The sequence below is a fragment of the Gopherus flavomarginatus genome, chromosome 3, assembly GCF_025201925.1.
Source record: "Gopherus flavomarginatus isolate rGopFla2 chromosome 3, rGopFla2.mat.asm, whole genome shotgun sequence".
Taxonomy (NCBI): domain Eukaryota; kingdom Metazoa; phylum Chordata; order Testudines; family Testudinidae; genus Gopherus; species Gopherus flavomarginatus.
In genome coordinates this window covers 69,622,914-69,643,561 of record NC_066619.1, presented here as the reverse complement: position 1 = coordinate 69,643,561, position 20,648 = coordinate 69,622,914, and the positions used below count along the sequence as shown (strand labels likewise).

General features: G+C 42.2%; 1 protein-coding gene across 11 annotated transcripts in view; it reads right to left on the bottom strand.

Annotated features, from left to right (window-relative positions):
* FER (FER tyrosine kinase) overlaps positions 1-20,648 on the bottom strand; it is a 456,227-nt gene that overhangs the window by 185,111 nt on the left and 250,468 nt on the right. The window lies entirely within an intron of this gene.

The window sequence follows — 20,648 nt, the reverse complement described above, 5'->3', positions numbered from 1 at the left end:
AATATCCTGTAGTATAATAAAACAACCAAACATCAATTATAGTGTCAGTACAGTACTGAAGACCAGTCATGCAAACATTCTATTACAGAACAGCATATGCATTAAATGACTGCAATAGCTGCTGACTGCACTGGGACACATTTGGATTGATACAAACACCTTTTGCTGAAACATTTCCAGAGCTGTATTTTAATACCAATAGGTATGGTTATGCAGAGGATTATTTATTTCTGTTTATTTCTTTAGATTCTTCCAGCATATGATACTCTAAGCACCATGCAAATACCATCAGCAAGAATATCTTACATGAAAATTTATGATCACACTTACACCACGGATCTGTCCATTACTAATGAAACAAACCCAAATCTAAACCAGTCTTTTGCGATCCCATCAATCCATCTTCTCCCTAAATCTCAGAGTAAAAGGTGGGTTTTGTAGCGTGCCTGGTAAAATAGCAATTCTAGCCTTAATGCGCCAATGGAAAGCAAATTCCAAAGTCAAGGACCTCTTTATCTGTTTCCACCCTCAAAGGGAGAATGGTCAAGTTTGAGCAGCATTACTAATCACAGCTGCAACACAGGAAATAAGGTGGTCTCTCAGGTAAACCAATTTCAAAATATTCAGGGTTGTGCATATTGACACTTAGTGCAGATTACAGATTAGGGGTATAAAGTGCTAAGTTTTTGTATTGCACTGCTTAATAATCAAGCGGCTGCACTGAGCATTAACTTCAGTTTTATAATGGTCGTACTGTGGAATATGTAGAACAATCTAATCTAGAGGTGACAGCAACATCAATAACTGACCAGAATTAAACTAAATTTATTTAAAGTCTTTCGGATTCTCTTCTTTCTGATATTTAGTGTTGATTTAAAGGTTCCTTTGTGCCACCAATGTTAACCTAAAATTAAGAGCTGCAATGTATTGTAAATACAGCTTAGTTGGTCATGGATTAACTTGGAACAAGTTTCACTTTCTAAGAAGTTTTTTTAAAACAAACTTATTCTCAGCCAAAATTCAAAACCTGATCTAATTTTGCTAAATTCAAAAATGTATCCTGGCTGTAGGACAACTTACAATCAACTTAGTTGACTTATTTAGCATTTCAAAGTGCATACTTTTTTTCGCTTTTCTTAAATTAGATATATTTTAAAATCTGAACCACTACATTTTCTCATCTGGACAGAGGGAAAAAAATATAGGAAGCTTTTCTTTTATCAAATGGATTGAGGGAGCTCATTAAAAATATTATTTCTCAATCTGCCACAGACTTCCCCTCTTTCTTTTGACTGCTTTTGTTGGTTTGCTTCATGTCCTTGACAACATTTAAGATCATCTTGAACATATTCTTTTTGTTTTCAATTGTCTCTCTTAATTTTGCAGCTGAGTTGTTTTGTTTTTTTTAAGGTGATGGAGTTTATGAAAAATATTCTATTTTTAGATTCTTTTGGAACAATCTGATTCCTAATAAATCATCAGATTTTTTCTAATCAGACACTAAAATCTCTTCTGTATTGATCAATGATTGGGACATCATTTGGGGACCTCTCATCAGAGAATCATAGAAAGGTAAGGCTAGAAGGGACCTTGGGAGGTCAGTCCAGTCCCCCCACCCACATGGAGGCAGGACCAAGTATACCGTGACCATCCCTGACTGGTGTTTGTCTAACCTGTGCATAAAAACCTCCAATGATGGGAACTTCACAACCTCCCTTAGAAATCTATTCCATATCTTAACTTAAAGTTAGAAGGAGTTTCCTAGTATTGAACCTAAACTTCTCTGACTGCAGATTAAGCCCATTACTACTACTTCTACCTTCAATGGACATGCAGAACAACTGATTACTGTCCTCTTTGTAACAGCCCTCAATATATTTGAAGACTATCAGACCCCCCTCCTCAGTCTTCTTTTCTCAAGACTAAACACGTCCACTTTTTTATTTTAAACCTTTCCTCATAGGTCAGGGTTTCTAAACCTTTTATCATTTCTGATGCTCTCCTCTGTCCACATCTTCCTTGAAACATGGTGCCCAAAACTGGGACACAGTACTCCAGCTGAGACCTCAGTAGAGTGGGACAATTACCTCCTGTGTCTTAGGGTACATGTACACTTGCAATAGCATGTAGAGTACAGACACTGCATGCCCAGCTAGCACAGGTATAAATAGCCGTATGGATGATGAGGCACTGTTTAGGCAAGCAATGTACAGACATGTCAGTACTGTAGATTATATACCCTACACAGCTCCCTATATACCCCAAAAGTGCCATCCACATCTCCACTGCTATTTTTAGCAGTTTACTATTTCACTGCCAGAGCCTGTTCCTACTGCAGAGAAATGCTCTGGCAGCAAAAAAAGGCTCTGTCAGGCAACAGGCAGTGGGGAAAAGGCTCTGATAAGGAGGAGGCAGCAGGAAAAGGAACAGCCAAAGCCTTTCCCTGCTGCATGCCTTGTGCCAAAGCCTTTCACTGCAGCACATAGCTACACACTGCAGTGTGGATGCAGCCTGTCTTTCACTGCTGCATGTTGCTACATGAACCCTACATGTTGCTGTAAATGTAGATACAGCCTTATATATGGCACTCCTGACACACCCCAGAATAATAGCTTTTTTTGCAACTGCATTAAATTGATGACTCATAATCAATTTGTGATCCACAATATCCCCTAGATTGTTTTCAGTACTACTGCTTAGCCAGTTATTTTCCATTTTGTAAATGTGTGTTTGATTTTTTTTCTTCCCAAGAGTAATACTTTGCACTTGTTTTTACTGAATTTCATCTTGTTGATTTCAGTTCAATTAGGAATATCTCCATATATTATTGTATCTCATAGAACTGGGGACCTGGAAATGTCATTGAGTCCAGCCCCCTGCCTTCACTAGCAGGACCAAGTACTGATTTTGCCCCAGACCCCTAAGTGGCCCCCTCAAGGATTAAACTCACAACCCTGGGTTTAGCAGGTCAATGCTCAAACCACTGAGCTATCCCTCCCCCCAAAATGTTTCAATTTGCCAAGGTCATTTTAAATTCCAATCCCGTCCTGAGAATGTCATGGGGGACTGTATCAAACAAAAGCCTTACTAAAATCAAGATATATCACATGTACAGCTTCCCACTATCCACTTGGCCAGTAATCCTGTTAAAGAAGGAAGTTAGGTTGGTTTGGCACAATTTGTTCTTGATGAAACCATACTGGTTCTTCCTAGTAACTATATTATCTTCTCAGTGCTGACAAACTGATTGCTTAATAATTTGTTCCAGTATTTTTCTGATATTGAAGTTAGGCTGACTGGTCCAAAATTCCATCCTTTGTTCCCATCATTTTATTGTGCGGGCCACTTCTTAAAAGGTAGAAATGTCCTTGCAGACTAGCTCCCCTCCAGTATCCTTGTGTTTGGTTCTCAAAATGTTTCATCTGTGGGCTATAGTACACACATGGATTACAACTTGAGAACTACTGCATTACTTAATAAGACACTAATCCATAGATGTTATGTAGTGCATTTATGCCCAAAATCGTAGGTAAAAATTTATCGCGCTGAGATTATCAGATTTACAATGCAAGACACACACTGCTAGGAGAATTTCAAAAAAATCAAGCACCTGTCCCATTTAACCCTTCTCTGCTCATTTCCCATGTACATGATGTGCCGTGTTGAAGAAGATTAGCTGAATGTTGTGGATAGAACTTTGAAGAGTACATCATGTTCTTTTCCTCCTTGCTTAGCTCCTAATGGATTACCATAAAGCACATCAAATTCATGAACACATTTGTGTACTTCAGCTCCTCAAGCTAACTGGGTACATCAAAGCAGCAAACTTCTACACCTTTGGTGGAGGGGACAGATAGGAGGAGAGATCCTGGGTGCAGAAAGAACCAGCAATAATTGTGCTTTATAGTCGTTAATTACAGGATACAAGTGCATTCTTGGTGACTACTGTCTTCCTACAGGGAAGTGAAATATTCCTTCAACCATCTAGTTTTACTCCAGAGGCTCTGTGTGGTCCAGTGGTTACAACAGAAGCCTCAGAGCCCAGAAGAACTGGTGGACCTAAGCAAGAAGATTGTATAGAAGACAGTGCAGCTCAGATTAAAAAGTATCCCACTCATCTATTAATTTTCTGTGCTGGCCAGGGCCTTGGACAGATGGAAAAAAACCTTTGGTACAAATCTCTGCCTGTTACAAACTGATAAACATACAGTGCAGATGCGATAATATTGCTGCTGCTCTTAAATTTTGGTATTAGATAATTTTACAGGTGAAGAAAAAAGTAATCTAGGTAGGATCCATCTGATAAAGACATTCAAGGGGAAATGCTTGTGCAAATTTAATTTTTGCTTTGAAGATCTTTTGTGGTATCACAGCTTCAGAACTGAAGTTCACTTCATGCAGCCATTCTTTATGAAAAGTATAAGTTAAGTCTTAAACTGAAAGAAGTCACTGTGCTGAATTTGGAACTTCCCATACTAAAATAACAAAAATATATATATATTTTGACTTACATATACAGCTACTTTGGCAAATAATGAGAAGTGGTAGCTAAGTTCTACAAAAACATACATCCATCCCTTCTTAAGATGTTCATGTCAGCAATTGCTAGAATACACCAAATAATCAGACAATGCACATGCAATGGCAATGCATGACCTAAATGTGAAAATATCTTTGATTAGTATGCACAACAGCAGAGTAAAAAGTATCTGATTTATGCTGTTGTTGCAGCAATCACATACAGTACCCATTCTCCATGCCTCTCTCTATTACATGCCAGGGGCTGTGTGTGTTCCCCATGCCCCACATGTCATTGTCCTCTATTCTATACTCCCATGTCAGGGTCTGTCTGTGACCCTTATTTCCCACTCCCAGAACAACAGAGTGTCCCAATTCCCCTCTCCCCCATGCCAGGGGCTTTCTGTGCCCTTCCATTCCCCATCACCATTATTATTTCCTTTCTTTCTGTCTGGGAGATAAGTCATTCAGGGTGTCAACATTTTAAACTCTATCAGGACAATGGACAGAGCTGAGAGGGGATTGTTATTGGCTGGAAGGGTTTAATGGATGCTGTGGACTGATTATTCCATCTACAGACAATTATAGATCTAGCTGAAGCTGCTGGGTCTGCTAACCAAATGAAGGTTCCAGGTGTCCCCCTTAGGTCCCTTTGTGGTTTTTTTATTTTCACCAAAATAAATAGCCTTCTGTTCACTGAAGTCTAGAACATTCCCTGAAATTTTGGAAAAGATGAGATGCAGTGTTCAAAAGTTAACACAATTATGTACAACAGAGAAATGCCATCAAGTTAAGAGTAAGGCCTTGCTTTGCTCACCCAATAAATCAAAGGCAATAAGGAAAATATGATGGCTTCTTGGAGAAGAACATTTTAAAACTGACTTCCTAAAGAATTTAACTTGATGATCTTCAGGATTAAAAATATTGCAAGAGCCCCCCCCGCCCCCCAAAATCCAAAACAACGAACACTGAAATTGAAGTTAAGGAATTTTTACCTATTACTTTCCCAAGATTTAATCCTTCAATGAAAGATTCTTTGAAAATATTGACAAGAAGACATTTCAAAGGGAGAGCAGCGGAGCCCTGATTAGGGGGTGGGGCTTACCTGATTAGGGGTCCTATATAAGTAGCCAGTCAGTCAGGCAGCGGCACAGGAGCCAGCAAACAGAGCTGTAAACAGGGGAGTTTCAGTGGGAGTTTCCAAGGGGAAGTTGCAGGGGAGACTAAGACAGAGGAAATGACAAACTAGTTAAGGGATAGGGTGGTGGTGGGTGCTGGCTGGTGAGTCTTGCCCACATGCTCAGGGTTTAGCTAATCGCCATATTTGGGGTCGGGAAGGAATTTTCCTCCAGGGCGGATTGGCAGGGGCCCTGGAGGTTTTTCGCCTTCCCCTGCAGCGTGGGGCACGGGTCGCTTGCTGGTTGTTTCTCTGCAGCTTGAGGTCTTCAAACCAATTTTGAGGATTTCAATAACTCAGTCCTGGGATAGGGGTTGTTATAAAATTGGATGGGTGGGGTTCTGTGGCCTGCCTTGTGCAGGAGGTCAGACTAGATGATCATATTGGTCCCTTCTGACCTATGAGTCTATGGTCTGGTGCCTGCTGGGGGTTTGTGTTGTGTTGACTACCAGGCTTTAGGTGGGAAGGCTATGACTGATACAGAGGTAGCAGTGAAAGACACAATGAGGATGACTGGATGTGGAAGCTGCGGCATGTACATGATCCTAGGGGCGGGGGGGTCTGAAAAGAGTTTTGTCTGCATGAAGTGCTGCCTGATAGAGCTGATGGAAGAAAAGATCCAAAGACTGGAGATGCAGGTGCAAACTCTGGTTGAGTTTAGGAGAGGGTTTGAGCAGATGATGGAGCACAGACACGAGGGGGCTGAAGGGATAAGCTCAGACGTGCAGATGGAAGCAGGACCAAAGAATTCAGAGGAGAGACTGCTGGAGGAGGAAAGTGGATGGTGGAAGCATGTGACTAAGAGAACCAGGCAGAGGAAAAGACAGGCCAGTGAAGGAGAAATAGAACTCAGGAACAGGTATGCAGAGTTGGAAAATGAAGAAGGGGCACAGCAGGTGGCCGCTGAAGGAGAGAGGGCAAGGAAAAAAGAGAAGAGCTGATAGTCCTACAAGAGGAGGGGAGGAGTCAATGGAGGCAACACCAAATATGAGCCCCAGGAGGATTGCAAGGGGGAATAGGAATCGAGAGGACTTGCGGCCAGTGGGTGTGGGGGATAGATTGGAGAATCACACTGTCACCAGGAAAACGCAGGTCTATGTGATTGGAGACTCCTTACTGAGAAGAATAGACAGGCCTGTAACTAGAGCTGATCGGGAGAACAGAAGGGTGTGCTGTCTGCCGGGTGCTAAGATACAGGATGTGGACCTGAGGCTGAAAAGGATCCTAGCGGGAGCGGGGAAGAATCCATTGATTGTCCTTCATGTGGGAACGAATGATACGGCTAGATACTCTCTGGAATGTATCAAGGGAGATTATGCCAGACTGGGGAAGACGCTTAAGGTAATCGAGGCTCAGGTGATCTTCAGTGGGATTCTGCCGGTTCCTAGAGAAGGGCAACAAAGGTGTAACAAGATTTTGGCGATCAACAGATGGCTCAGGCAGTGGTGCTATAAGGAGGGCTTTGGGATGTATGGCCATTGGGAAGCATTTACGGACGGAAGACTGTTCTCTCGGGATGGACTGCAGCTGAGTAAGGAGGGAAATAGACTTCTAGGAAGGAGGCTTGCCCAACTGATTAAGAGAACTTTTAAACTAGAAATTTGGGGGAGATGGTTGGGAGATGTCTGGGAGATCTCCACGCCGGATTTTAACCTTGAGAGGGAAGTAAACAAAGTAAGAGGGTATACAGCCATGGACAGAAGAATTGGCATAAGCAGGAAGGGTAGTGTAGATAGCAGACTAACAGGTGATGCTGGTGGTAGAATGTCTGTGCCTAACAGGGTAAAGAATGTGAGTGAAGCCAAATGGCAAAAATTAAGATGTCGGTACACTAATGCGAGGAGCCTAGGGAACAAAATGGAGGAACTAGAGCTACTGGTGCAGGAAGTGAAACCAGATATTATAGGGATAACAGAAACATGGTGGAATAGTAGTCATGACTGGAGTACGGGTATTGAAGGCTATGTGCTGTTTAGGAAAGACAGAAATAAAGGCAAAGGTGGAGGAGTAGCATTGTACATCAATGAGGAGGTTAACTGTAAAGAAATAAGAAGTGATGGAATGGACAAGACAGTCTGTCTGGGCAAAAATCACACTGGGAAAGAAAGCTACTAGAGCCTCCCCTGAGATAGTGCTTGGGGTGTGCTACAGACCGCCGGGATCTGACTTGGATATGGATAGAGACCTCTTTAATGTTTTTAATGAAGTAAACACTAATGGGAAATGTGTGATCATGGGAGACTTCAACTTCCCAGATATAGACTGGAGGACAAGTGCTAGTAAGAACAATAGGGCTCAGATTTTTCTGGATGTGATAGCTGATGGATTCCTTCACCAAGTAGTTGAAGAACCAACAGGAGGGAATGCCATTTTAGATTTGATTTTGGTGAGTAGTGAGGACCTCATAGAAGAAATGGTTGTAGGGGACAACCTTGGTTCGAGTGATCATGAGCTAATTCAGTTCAAACTAGATGGAAGGACAAACAAAAATAGATCTGGGACTAGGGTTGATTTCAAAAGGGCTAACTTTAAAGAATTAAGGAGATTAGTTAGGGAAGTGGATTGGACTGAAGAACTTGTGGATCTAAATGCGGAGGAGGCCTGGAATTACTTTAAGTAGCAGCTCCAGAAACTATCACAAGCCTGCATCCCAAGAAAGGGGAAAAAAACCATAGGCAGGAGTTGCAGACCAAGCTGGATGAGCAAGCATCTCAGAGAGGTGATTAAGAAAAAGCAGAAAGCCTACAAGGAGTGGAAGAAGGGTGGGATTAGCAAGGAAAGCTACCTTAGTGAGGTCAGAACATGTAGGGATAAAGTGAGGAAGGCTAAAAGCCAAGTAGAGTTGAACCTTGCAAAGGGAATTAAAACCAATAGTAAAAGGTTCTATAGCCATATAAATAAGAAGAAAACAAAGAAAGAAGTGGGACCGCTAAACACTGAGGATGGAAAGGAGGTTAAGGATAACCTAGGCATGGCCCAATATCTAAATAAGTACTTTGCCTCAGTTCTTAATAAGGCTAATGGAAGGATGACAAACAGGAATGAGGATATGGAGGTGGATATTACCACATCTGAGGTAGAAGCTATACTTGAACAGCTTAATGGGACAAAATCGGAGGGCCCTGACAATCTTCATCCGAGAATATTAAAAGAACTGGCACATGAAATTGCAAGCCCATTAGCAAGAATTTTTAATGAATCGGTAAACTCAGGGGTTGTACCGTACGACTGGAGAATTGCTAACGTAGTTCCTATCTTTAAAGGAGAAAGAATGATCCAAGTAACTATAGGCCTGTTAGTTTGACATCTGTAGTATGTAAGGTCTTGGAAAAAATTTTGAAGGAGAAAGTAGTTAAGGCCATTGAGGTCAATGGTAATTGGGACAAATTACAACATGATTTTATTAAAGGTAGATCATGCCAAACCAACCTGATCTCCTTCTTTGAGAAGGTGACAGGTTATTTAGACAAGGGAAATGCGGTAGACCTAATTTACCTCGATTTCAGTAAGGCATTTGACACAGTTCCACATGCGGAATTATTAGTCAAATTGGAAAAGATGGGGATCAATATGAAAATTGAAAGGTGGATAAGGAACTGGTTAAAGGAGAGACAACAACGGGTCGTACTGAAGGGTGAACTGTCAGGCTGGAAGGAGGTTACAAGTGGAGTTCCTCAAGGATCGTTTTTGGGACCAATCTTATTTAACATTTTTATTACTGACCTTGGCACAAAAAGCGGGAATGTGCTAATAAAGTTTGCAGATGACACGAAGTTGAGGGGTATTGCTAACATGGAGAAGGACCGGGATATCATACAGAAAGATCTGGATGACCTTGTAAACTGGAGTAATAGTAATAGGATAAAATTTAATAGTGAAAAGTGCAAGGTCATGCACTTAGGGATTAATGATAAGAACTTTAGATATACATTGGGGACACATCAATTGGAAGCAACAGAGGAGGAGAAGGACCTTGGGGTATCGGTTGATCATAGGATGACTACGAACCGCCAATGTGATATGGTTGTTAAAAAAGCTAATGCGGTTTTAGGGTGCATCAGGCGAGGTATTTCCAGCAAAGATAAGGAGGTGTTAGTACCGTTACATAAGGCGCTGGTGAGACCCCACCTGGAATACTGTGTGCAGTTCTGGTCTCCCATGTTTAAGAAGGATGAATTCAAACTGGAACAGGTTCAGAGATGGGCTACTAGGATGATCCGAGGAATGGACAACCTGTCATATGAAAGGAGACTCAAAGAGCTTGGCTTGTTTAGTCTAGCCAAAAGAAGGCTGAGGGGGGATATGCTTGCTCTTTATAAATATATCAGAAGGATTAATATTAGGGAGGGAGAGGAATTATTTAAGCTTAGTACCAATGTAGGTACAAGAACAAATGGATATAAACTGGACACTAGGAAGTTTAGACTTGAAATTAGACAAAGGTTTCTAACCATTAGAGGAGTGAAGTTCTGGAACAGCCTTCCAAGGGGAGTAGTGGGGGCAAAAGACATATCTGGCTTTAAGACTAAGCTTGATAAGTTTATGGAAGGGATGGTATGATGGGATAGCTTAATTTTGACAATTGATCTTTGATTATCAGCAGATAAGTATGCCCAGTGGTCAGTGATGGGATGTTGGATGGGATTGGGTCTGAGTTACTGCAGAGAATTCTTTTCTGAGTGCTGGCTGGTGAGTCTTGCCCACATGCTCAGGGTTTAGCTGATTGCCATATTTGGGGTCGGAAAGGAATTTTCCTCCGGGGCAGATTGGCAGAGGCCCTGGAAGTTTTTCACCTTCCTCTGCAGCGTGGGCATGGGTCACTTGCTGGTGGATTCTCTGCAGCTTGAGGTCTTCAAACCATAATTTGAAGACTTCAATAACTCAGACATAGGTTAGGGGTTTGTTATAGAAGTGGATGGGTAGGGTTCTGTGGCCTCCTTTGTGCAGGGGGTCGCACTAGATGATCACATTGGTCCCTTCTGTCCCTAGAATCTATGAGTCTATGAAGAACAAATCTGATGTACAATCATTCAGAGGAATAATTAAACAAAATGGCACTATAAACTGCAATCAAAGATCTGTCAGAGGCCGTATTACCACTATTAATATTAGTGCATTAATCACTACCTGGATTTTTCCTTTTAATGCAAGCTTTCAGTCAGCCTGCTTTATTATATACCAGTGTAGCACATACGTTCCATTCAAAATCTCAGTACTAGCAGATTTTTCAGAGCCAAAGTATTATTCAAAATTTGATCAGCTTTATCAGTGAAGTTCTTATGGCTGCTTTAGAAAAATTCTTTATTGATAAGTATATGCAAATTGTCTTGCCTTGTTAGAATCAGTTTCACAAGCCGTCAGTAACTGAACACTTGTTTAAATAGTCTATAAATTAGTCTGAGAGTTGTCTTGAATAAGACTGTCTATTTATGAAGGATTTGTTTTATCAGCATAGATACATTTCATTCCCTTTGGGTACATAAGCTATGTTCTTCTAGTTTTTCCTTCCACAGAAAATGTTAACTGTTCTGATTAGTTAGAGCAGGTCTGCTATGCTTGGTGGTACAATAATTTCTTTTCCCCATTTCAAAGGACTATCATTTAAGTAGAAAGATCTTCAAAAACAACTAATTACATATTCAAAAATACAAGGCTTCATAGAGATTCATCTTTGGTATCAGTTTCATTCCTTCTCATCTGGTATGTCATAACTGTTTTACAGGGTTTTTTTGTTTTTAAACTACTACAAAATTATAGTACACTATAATAATAGGACACTTATCCAGCCCCCAAAATTGACCTTGACAACTTCTTATTCAAAGAGAAAATTACCCCTCTGGAAGTAGCCAGACATCACGCAATTGTCCTAGATCGCTCCTTCTCCACTGTCACAGATATATGGCAATATGACTCAGTGAGCCACACACAAATGAAATGAGCTACGACCCTGAGTAGATTCTTCCTGGCTGACAGCTATTCTTGTGATCTCCATTTTAATTTTCCTCTATCAAGCCAAGCACTCAGTGCTAGGATAAAGGGTTTTTGGTTTTTTTTTTTAACTAAGATTCAAAAGTTAGTCAAAAAGGAATTTATTAATTCAAACCTATTTTAGGGTCTGGGAGAGGGTCATTCCCTATCAATCTTTATAGTACACAATCCTTTGTTTATTTAAAAGTGCTTGACTATAAACAGAAATGAAATCTTGAGCAATTACAGTATACAGTGGCTATTCCTGAAATCTTGCAAATTCTAGTCCAGAGGTCCTGGAATTCTCTCTTAACACTTTTTTTTTGCACCAGGATGTGAAACATGGAGGTGAGCAGAGAAATAAAAGTGATGTCCTAGGCAAGGCAGATTTTCTCTTTTCTTTAGTGTTGAAAAGGGCATGGGAGATTAGGGAAGTTCATATATAAATAGTAATGTTACACAGTATATGAGGAAGGTATGGCACATCCTGTAACCTATTCTTGGAATAATATCTCTCTTTTTGTATAACAAGGGTTTTGCTTTTCCTCTTTCAAATATTTCCTGAAAATGCACTTAGTCTGCCCTGTTTTTCATAGTTAATTTACTACAATGCTGCTGGCTTTTACTCTTCTCCATCTTCCTTTCATTTATGTAGTTATCAACTTCTTTTTTGTTCGACCCTTCCCTCCCATTACACATTACAATGGATTGGGTAGTAAGGGCTCCCACCCCTGTACCACAAGACCCTGGGCCCTGCTGAAGGTTTCCACTATTTACAGTTTTTTTCTCTCTCTTGTCATCACATTTTTTTTCTTCCCTTTCTCTTTTTTAATCTACCAGCACTTAAATGGATCCATGCTGGAAGGAGTAGATAGTTGAAGGCTCTGTTCCCTCTGTGTGCTTCCACTGGAACACAAATGAAGACCACTAAGCAGACAAGTGGCTATGTAATCTCCTCACACGTTCTGTGCCTGTGACTGGATGATCCAAGAGAACTAAAAGAAGGCAGGTGGGGCTTAAGAGGATATAACAGCGATTATCTCTGATCCTGGCAGGGACCGCCTCAAAACTGCTCCTTTTCTCCTCTTCCTACCAGCACCTGCAGCTACTCCAGTCACCCTCTCCCCAGCTCAGAGTAGCCAACCAGGGATTATGGTGCACCTCAGATGTAGGACTTTATTTTTGTTATTATGTATACATTAGGATTCTCGCAAATTCTGATATTATTATTCTGACCCCAAGAAAATTTGGAGTGACTCATTTAACGTAGTCATTTGGTATTACTCCACAATACACACATACTTGAATGGACATTTCTATAATACATAGGCAAAACACAGTGTGTTGAAGATGACAAGTCTGCTTCTGGCTTTGTCAATGTATACTTTCTAAAATATATCACTGTCCCTGCATACACTGTTGAAGTACACTGATTTTATAAGATGCTGAATGAACCCATGTGTGTTCATAAATCACAGTGCAAAAGCTCAAGCACCTGCAAAAATAAATAGCCAAATTTAGGCTCCTAAATCCATATTTTAGCAGTTAAGTTGCCTGATTTTCAAAACAAAAATATTTACTTAGAAGCCTAACTTTAGGATCCATATTTTTTTGAAGATCTTGCCCTTCATCTTTAACTCACTCTGTTTTGCCTAATTATTACTGGACCCAAGGTGAAGAACTGTCCACTAAGAATGTGGGGAAAGAACTTCCCCTTTACCTCAAGAGGCATACAGCTTTATCCTTCAAGGGCTATGCTGCGTGTCTTGCTTCCCCCCCACTGAAACTAATGGGGTGATGGGTGTCTGGCTAATGACCAGTAAATTACTGAATCACTTAAATTGCAGGTGATCTCTTTATAATATATCATTGGTCAAGGTCAGTGGCTGAGGAAGAAATTTTTGCTTGGATGCCCAAAATTCACTAGGAATAATTAATTGTTCTGGGAAAGACACCATAGCACTCACTAAATAAAACTGTATTCAGTGATTTTTTGAAGAATGATCACTAACCATTAAAATGGACTTCCATTGGGAGTTCATCATTCCAAATTCTCAGGGCTACCAAAAATGAATGCTTGCCTTGCTACTTACAGCAAACTGGCAGTTCTAGCAACAGATGGTGTGACAGCAACTAAGGAGAAGAGACATATTTACTTTAACAATGACAGGACAAAACTAGAAGTTTAGTTTTTCAATGTAATGTACTAAAAGCCACTATTTAAATGCTGAATTTTGAAAATGAAGGTTACTTACCTGTAACCAGAGTTCTTTGCATAGTCACACTTACGGATATTGTGCTGCCTAACAGTAGAAACTTTTCCAAGAAGTGTCCATTAGAGTATTCATGTGCCCCCTCCGATCACTTCCCTTAGCACCTCCAAATGTTCTGAGAGTGAGACTATATAAAAAGAGGTGGAGAGCCCTCTACCAACTCAGTTCCTTTCACTGCAAACCCACAGACACAGGAACAAAAGGATTCTCAGAAACAGAGGAAGGCAGGTGGGAAGTGTGAATTTGCAGAGCCATTTCAAAGAATTCCAGTTACAAGTAAGTAATCTTCATTTCTTCTTTGAGTGGCTCTGCATATTCACACTTATGAGGAGTTTGATAAGCCTTGACAGAAATAATTTGGAGGATGGAACAGAGTACTAATTGAAAAGAGACTGAAGCACCATTCTACCAAAATTTAGCATCAGCCCTTGAAGCCAAATCGAGAGAATAATGTTTAATAAAAGTGTGTACAGAATTCCAGGTTGTAGCCCTGCCAAGTTTAGTAACAGGGATTTGTTTAAGCAAGCAAAAGACATTGCCACAGCATTAGTGGAATAAGATCATAACATCATAGGTACAGGACTTCCTGCTAATGTGTAACATTCAACATGTGTTATTTAATCCGTTTAGAAATAGTCTGTGGAGTCATGGTATAACCTATGTGATTGTTAGCATAAAACAAATAATTTAGATGATTTTTGAAATTTTGTAGTTCTATTAAATAATATAAAAGAGGCCTTCTTGCATTCAAAGTATGCAATACAGATTCCCATTTTAGTATGTGGCTTTGGAAAAAACACTAATTGTCGATTGATGTGAAAGTCAGAAACCACGTTTGGAAAAACCAAGGATCAGACACTGTCTTTATGAAAAGACGTAAATGGTGAGTAATTCACTCAGCCTTCTGGCTGACATTACGGCAACAATGAAGGCTGTTTTAAGAGATTAAAAAATATAAAGAACACTCAGCCAAGGTTTCAAAAGGTGGTTTCATGAGTGTACATAAAACCAAATTAAGATCCCAAGAAAGGACAGGATTTCTCGAAGGGTGATAACTCCTCACAAACGTTGACCTACCATCAACCAAAGCATGATAAACCAAGATAGCTGCCAAATGAACTCTCAAAGATGAGTTAGATAACCCCTCCATTTTTACATGCATTAAATAATCCAAACAACAAGTTATGGAAGCTCAGACAGGAGAATCAGATTTTCCCTGCATCCAAGCCACAGACCTGAACCATTTCCAATAACACCACTTCTTGGTAGACAGCTTTCTAGCATTAAGCAGTACATTCTGCACCAGTGAAGAACATGATTGTTCAAGAATAGACAGAGTCAGAGTCCAATCACCCAAGCTGTCAGGTGAAGGGACTGCAGATTCGGATAAAGAATCCTGCCCTATTGCTTAGGCACAAGATCTGGAGACAAAGGAATATGTATAAAGACCCTGTTGGACAGCAGGGGCAGATCCATAAACCACTGCTGAATGACCAATCAGAATTATCTGTGCCCTCTCCTGACATATCTTCCTTGCCTCTTTCTGGATCAATGGGAAGGGGGGAAAAACGAACATACAGAAGTCCCCTTCCCCAGTGCAGAATGAAAGCATCTGAGAGACTGACTACCACGTCCTGCTCTTGAACAGAAGAGGAGACACTTTCTGTTGAGCTTTGTAGTGAACAGGTCCACATCTGGTTGACAGCAGTTGGAAAAGAGACTCTCAATGAACTGATCCTTCAGGGACCATTTGTGCATTTGAGAAGTGTCCCTGTAGAGATGATCTGCAATCACATGGTTCTCTCCTGCTAAATGTAGGGCCACAGGTGAATATCATGGAGAACGCACTAGTCCAATAATCTGCTAACTTCTTCACATAACTGAGCGGCATAAGCATCCCCCTTTGTTGACGTAATACATAGCACATGTATTGTCCATTACTACTTGAACAATCATCCTGTGTATGAGAAGGAAAAATGACCCGAGGGCGAGATGAACAACTGAAAACCAGCAAATTGATGTGCAGAACTCTCCTGGGAAGCCCAGTGACCTCAAACTGTAAGATGACTCAGATGTTCCCTTCCCATCAACATTGTTTCATGCATGTGAAGTTTCAATCCCCCTTTACCATTGCTGAGGTTACTAGATACCCCTGAGAACGTTTTCTTTTACTGACCACCACGTGAATACGTTCAGAATGTCTCGAGGCATGCTCATATTTGAAGATTGTCCAGATTTGGCCTGTAGACTTGAGCTATCCAGTACTATACTCACGGCCGGCTTTAGGCCGATTTGCCCGATTCCCCCGAATCGAGCCCCGCCCCTGAAGGGGGCCCTGCGCTGGCCGGCTATCCCCCGGAAGCAAAGTTCTGTGTCTCCCGGAAGCAGCAGCTGTTGCTGCTAGGCAACGAGAGAGGCTGGCCAGCAGAAGGCTGAGGCAGAGACAGCCGCTGGGTATTGCAGGTCAGGAGAGGGGAGAGGGGAGAAGGCACACGTGCTTGCAGCCTTCCTCCCGTCCCCTCCCCTCCCCTCCCCTCCCCCCAGCAGTCACCTGGAGCCTGGAGGAGACGCCGAGGGAGCTTCTGATCCAGTAGGAGACACAGGAATCTCTGCAGTGGACCTCACTCACCTGAACAGCTGCTGGGGCTTCCAACGGTGAGTGTTTGACCCTGTGATTCCCCCTAGTTTTGTAATATTGGGTTGGTGTTGTGGTTTTCGGGGTGTTGCTGTTTGAGGGTGAGTTTGTGCCTGCCTGTGTCTGTTTCAGAACTAAAGTTGGGATCATGTCACGTAACCCAGGAAAAAAGCCCCCAGCCGGTACTTAGTGCTGTGAACTCCAGGTGAGAGAGAGAGGGAGGTTTGGAGGAGGAAATCAAATACATCAAGGAGGGGAGAATGTGAAAGGTCTGCAACATGGCACAGCAGGCTGAGACTTATCTCCCCCCCATCTCCCTGCAGAAGGGGAAACTGAGGCACAGCGTGAGCTGATTCCCTTTCCAAATTATTTTGCAAAGGAAGGGGACTGGGGCTCCTATCCAAACCAGTTCCCTTCCCATCAACTCTGTTTTTCCTGCTGCAAGACCACTGTAGGAGCTGAATATTTCCATTAAACTATGGCTCCTTCATTTGCCCTGCAACAATAAAATAGACCAGCTGGGGAGGGGGGGAGAATAGCCCCCCCAAAGCTGTGTGGCTATTAAGTTTGGGGGGGGGCATGATAATATTCTAGATCAATCAAATGCCCAGCTCAGCTTTTTAGCCATCCAGCAGCTCTAGGGCAGGGAAGGAAGGTGCTCTTGGTGCAGAGTGGTCGCAAAACAGGGGTGAATTTAGCGGGGGGTTGAGGGGTCCGCTTGAAATCCCACCCAATGCAGCCACACAGAATCACTGGCAGCGCTGGGAGAGGCCAGGAGTGGAAGCAGGTGGCCTGGGGGTGGGGGGACATTGCCCTCAGTCCTGGGCTCTGGGATGGACTAGGCTGGGTGGTGGGTTCTGTCTAGTCTTCCAACCTGCTGTTCTCACTGGGGTTTGTGGTTTTCATCTGGCTCCACCAAAAAGATCAAACAAGCCCAGTGAAAAGGGGAGTGAGAGAAGCGGGAAGGAGTTTGTAAGGGGTTTAAGTGGCCTATCAGTGAAAGAGTAAAACCAGAATTTGACTGGGTTTCCCCCCAGCCACCACTCCTACAAACACTGGGGAAGGGGCAGCTCCATCCCCCACTGAGGCTATGGTGAGGGGCATCAGGGGAGGAAGGAAGCCACATGGCAGTCCCTTCCCCCCAGCACTCCCCTCCAGCCCCCAAACTCTGTCCCAAAGCCTGCACGGCACCCACCCCTCCGCACTCCCTCCCAGAGCCTGCACCCCTCCACCCTTCCTGCACCTCACCCCGTGCCCCAGGCCAGAGACTGCACCCAGCACCCAAACTCCGTCCCACTCCGCCCTGGGCAAAGCTCCTTGGTCTGGCTCCCAGCCCCTCTCCAAGGGTTGCAGCTGTCTGGAGGTGCCTGCCTTCCACACCTTCCTCATTCACACCTCATTCATTCAATAGGGCAATTGATTACAAAGTGGAGGAAAGATCTCATTCTACTTCTAGCAAAAAGACATTTTTCTTTTACCTTAATTATACTACCTTGGGGCCCACTATAACATATTACCAAGGTTCAATACAAAGTCATCTAAAAGGTATACAAAAATGCATAATGCAGAGATTTATCTACAACTGCATTGATTGATTGCCGTGTGCAGTAATATAGTGACCCCTGGGTCTTTGAATGAGGCTATATCCTCGGGGGGGGGGTGCAGCAGCAAGTTGGGGGCGAGCGGGTGGGCAAGTGGCAGGTGGACAAAGAGGCAAGCAGTGAGCCAGCAGGGGTTCTAGGGGCAGGCATAGGGGTTTCTGGCAGGGGAGGGAGAAAGTGAAAGGAAGCGAGTGGTGGGTGGGGGACTGACTAGGAGGGATGCAGCAAGTCAGTGGGGGACTAGGGGGTGAAGAGGGTGTGATGGTGGGGCCGAGCGGGGAGGGGGTGGGTCCTATTTTACTGCTGTGATTTGGTCACCCTATTTGTGCCAGGTTTCAGAGTAGCAGCCGTGTTAGTCTGTATCTGCAAAAAGAACAGGAGTACTTGTGGCACCTTAGAGACTAACAAATTTATTTCAACATAAGCTTTCATGGGCTACAGCCCACTTCTTCGGATGCATAGAATGGAATATTTCTTTTGCCTATGTGTGCCGTTTCCCCCCCCCCCTCACAAACCTTCTTCTTTGGCCCACAGCTGTTTTGACGGGGTGGCGCTGAGGAAGGAGGGTTTGTTTCTGCAAGACGGGCGGTGCTGGGGGGTGGGGCAGTGTTTCCACGGGGCCGGGCGGTGCTGGGGGGAATGAGGGGGCATAAAATAAACTTTATTGAAGAAAATCAGTTGTACAACTATCAAAACAAATTATTTTCCTAAGAAAGTGAAAATCTATAATTAATATTCTTTTAGAATGTGGTGACTTCTATCAACATGGGCAAGAGATCAAGAGATATTGATAGAAAGTACCCAAGTGGGAGTAAGAAAGAGCCATATACAAGGCAAAGGCAGTTGAAAGACAGAAGCAAAACGATGCTTTAAGCAAGTACTTTAGCAGACCTGATTCTACTGTTGAGCCAGAAGAGCTCAGTGAAGATGCAGATATGGTTGAAAATTCTCCAGTAGAACATACGACAGACAGAGAATGACAGCAGTGACAAAGAATTTGAAGAGCCAAATCAGTCTGAAGAAGACACTCAAGACAGTCACGGTGAAGAGAAGACTACAGAAAGGGTTGTAACTGATGCTGAAGGTACTGAGGGTCAAGAATGCTTTTCTGATAATAAAGATGTGACTGGTTTAGATTCAGAGCAGAAAGGCAACTTCAATTCTGCTGACTACATGGAAATATCTGATGATCCTGCAACTTGGCCAGAATATATTAGCCAGCGTATCAGGGAGTATTTAGTAAAACAAGGGCCACCTAAAATTACTGTAAAAGACTTCCCTAAAAATAAGATTGGGAAACACTTTTCAAAGTTTCACTGCAAAAGGAAACTTTCAAATGGTGAAATTGTACCTCGTCCATGGGTGATATACTCAGTGTCAGCCAACAAGATCTTTTGTTATTACTGTAAGATTTTGTGAAATAATGTGACAAGTTCATTAGCATCTAATGGTTTTAATGACTGGTCTAATATTCATACGAGATTGTCCGAGCACGAAAACTCAAAAGGACATTTACAAGCTATACTTAGTTGCTGTGACCTTCAGCAAAGGTTATCTGCTCAAAAAACCATTGACTCAATGCAACAAAAACTTATTGACCAAGAAGCAAAATGCTGGTATCAAGTTTTTGAGAGACTAGTTGCTGTCGTTCAGTTGCTAGCAGAATGAAACTTATCATTTCATGGGTCTGATGAACGGCTGGGAACATCAGACAATGGAAATTTTCTTGGAGTTATTGAATTACTGGGAAAGTTTGACCCAGTGATGCAGGAACATTTACGAAGAATCAAGAACAAAGAAATACATGACCATTATTTAGGAAAAAACATTCAAAATGAACTTATTAGTATTGTAGGGAATGCTGTTAAACATGAGATAATAGCTTGAATTAAGGCTGCTAAATATTTTACTACTTCTGACATTAGTCACCAAGAACAAATGTCATTGACAATTAGATATGTGGCTGATGGTGTATCACCAAATATTCCAGCAGGAGTATATGAACATTTCATTAAGTTCATAGTAGTAGAAAGCAGCACAGGTGAATATTTGTACAATATCCTTTTAAGTGAACTCAAAGACCTGGGATTGGACGTTGCAAATATCCGTGGGCAGGGCTATGACAACGGTGCAAATATGAAGGGAAACATATCAGCTGTACAAGCACGACTTTTGAAAACAAACCCAAGAGCTTTTTTTTATACCATGTGCATGTCACAACTATAATCTCATTTTGGGAGACATGGCCAAAACATGTCCAGATGCGATGAGTTTCTTTGGAGCCTTGCAGCGTATTTACGTCCTTTTTTCTGCATCTACTAAAAGATGGACTATTTTTAGAAAACATGTTACTGGCCTTTCGGTAAAGCCTCTTTGCAAAACACGATGGGAATGTAGAATGCAAAGCGTCAAAGCTCTGCAGTACCAAGCAGGGGAGTTTTATGATGCACTCGTAGAGGTAGCAGAAACTGATGATG